At 42.4% G+C, this 2846-nt stretch overlaps 1 pseudogene; it reads left to right on the forward strand.

The window, feature by feature from the left end:
* The first annotated feature begins 886 nt into the window (after window positions 1-886).
* Window positions 887-1940, forward strand: LOC102810517 (annotated as a pseudogene).
* The last annotated feature ends 906 nt before the right edge of the window (window positions 1941-2846 follow it).

Below are 2846 nucleotides of genomic sequence, written 5' to 3' on the forward strand. Positions count from 1 at the left end.
GGATTGTGAGTGTTGGAAATGCAAGGGTAGATGTTTTGTAGCAAGGAAGAGAGCGATTCTTTCTCCAGTCTAGGAGCAGAGGTCTCTGTGACCACCAACGGATAAGAGCCGAGAATGGGACACCACCCAGAGAACCGGGGATGCCTGAGATGGAGACAGATATGATGACATGGAGGGATGAAGCAGCTGGCGACTTTGGATCCAGAGAGGAGAGGAACTGTGGGCCGAAGACTGAGGGAGGAGGGGGGAGTGTAGAGCACGGGCTTCTAGGATATGCCCTTTGGTTGGAAGATGATGCTTGGAGGGGATTGGAACCATGGCAATGTAATGATATACGATGGAATGAATATGGAACTGAGGTCCTCTGATGCAAACTATCATTTAAAAAAAAAAAAAAAAACCTATACAGTGTCACTATGAGTCAGAACTGACTTGACAGAATTTAACAAAAACAAGAACAGCCTCAAAGAAACTTAATACACCTTCACATCAAATCAAGAAAAGGAAAATCCAGGAAGATTTTGGAAACATTAAAATTATGAATTGACAAGGAAAAGCACACAAAATTAGTTCACCACAGCATGTAATACAAAGAAACAAGCAGCACCACAAAACACACAAAAAGCAAAGTGACTGCATTCACATTTGTGCCTATTGATAATTACACTTAATATCCGTGGATTAAATGCAGCAGTCAAGAGACAGATAGCAGTAAAGTTTGGCTGTGGCGCCAAATGGGTTTGGGCAGCTCCTTGGCGGGTGGCAGCTGTCGCCATAGTGGTTCCTCCTGGCCCTGTTAATGTTGGGACCAGGCCCAGGGCGGATGGTTTCCTAGAGCCCGGCCTTGGTGAGGTAGGGACAGAAGGGGACTGAATGGGGACCATCCATGTCGGAGGTGACCCAGAGTCTGCTGCAGCACTGGGGCACCAGTTTTAGGAGAGGGGGTACCAGTTTTAGGAGAAGCGCTGACTTCGACTCTTGGGGCCAGCTGGTGTAGGTGATAGATGAGTATCAGATATTAGCAAGACATCTACAAAAAGAGGCCCAAGCTCAACACAATAATTCTGAATTCACAGAAGAACAAAAGGAGGCATTTGTGGCTGCCCATTGAGACTACAGAGAGAGCCTGTGCCTGCCTGCCTAGTCCTTGTTCTTGGAGAAGAACTCCCAAATCACTCAGTACTACATTAAGAATATAATAAAACCATAGGCAAAATTGCAACATGCTTGGAGTTGTGAAGTACAGCTTTAGAGTCCACACAGTCTCAAGAGGAATTTAGATTGGAGAATCTGAAGAAGCTGGAACCAATTCTAAAGAATGTTCTTACATATGATAAACAATTCCCATTTGATCCTCAGCCTGTCCCATTAAGAAGAGTTTTAGCACCTGGTAAGAAGAGAATTTGGAATTTGAAGAAAAGGAAGAAGATGGTGGAGCTGAAGCAGGGTTTCCTGATTCTTTTCCTGCTAGAGTTCCTAGCAGTATATTACCATGCTTGCCATTAGAACCAGAAATGACATTACTCACCATCAGAATTGAAAAAATTGGTCTGAAAGATGCTGGGCAATGCATCGATTCCTTTATCACAGTTAGTATAAAGGGTCTGAATGGAATAGATTTAACTCCTGTGCAAGATACTCCTGTGACTTCAAGAAAAGAAGATAAATACGTTCATTTTAATGTAGACATTGAGTTGCAGAACTATGTTGAAAAATTATCTAAAGATGCAGCTATATTTTTTTAATTTAAACACTACAAGCCTTAAAAAAAGTTTACCAGCACCAAGTGCTTTGCTTTCATGGAGATGGGTGAAATTAAACTTGGGCCAAATGTCATAGAACTATACAAGAAACCCACTGACTTTAAAATAAATAAATTTCTGTTATTGACCAAGAAACCACTTTATCTTCATCTACATCAAACTTTGCACAAGGAATGATCCTGACATGAATACCTTGGAACTTCTGTGAATTTTACCACTCAGTAGAAACCATCATAGCTCTGTAGAATCTGTACCTGTTAACATGCCGTAAGTGAGCCGTACACATGCCAGTGGGCCAGAACCTGCCCAAAGTTTCACAGCTGTACCACAGAATGTAAAATCCAGCACATCACTGATATATAAGACTCCTCGGGATACGGACTTATTGCAGACTTTGAAACATGTTTTTATTTTCCAAATAATTGTGCAATCAATAATCTGTTTTCTTAATTTACCACTATTCCTACCCTATTTTCTGGAACACCACTTATGGGTAGGATTGAATATAGCAATAAGAATGTGCTAGAACCCTGGGACCATAAAGGGAGAAGAGCAGGAGTGGAGTGTGGGACCCTATTCAGAGAAGCAGTGACACTAGACATGGAGGCAGAAATGATGACATGAAGAGATGGAGCTGCTGGGAACTCTAGACTCATGGAAGGAAAGGAGTTGTGTGCTGGAGGCCAGGGGGCAGGCTTGCAGGGTATGCCCTTTGGTTGTTTGAATGATTATATATTCCTGAGTGTTTTGGTGTATATCCAAAAACAAAACAAAAAACAGAGCAAATAGAAGCAAATACAATTGAGTTGATGATGCGTGGAGGGGATTGTAGTCATTGCAATGTGCCGGGGTCTGACCTCGACATAGTTGTGTTGTTCACGAGTGTTTGTGTTATGCCCAGAATTCAGGGTCCCCAAAGACTACCCAGGAGCCGTGTACCGATGCAAATACATAAGGGTTGTTTAATCAAGCTCGAGCCAGGTCTCTAACCTTATCCGACATTTCGGAATAGGGAAAGAGCCCCGAATTCATTGTCTGCAGGGTTTTTATAGAATTTTCAAACAGCTCAGGTTTCTCAGCTTT

This window comes from Chrysochloris asiatica, unplaced genomic scaffold, assembly GCF_000296735.1.
Source record: "Chrysochloris asiatica unplaced genomic scaffold, ChrAsi1.0 scaffold00152, whole genome shotgun sequence".
NCBI lineage: Eukaryota > Metazoa > Chordata > Mammalia > Afrosoricida > Chrysochloridae > Chrysochloris > Chrysochloris asiatica.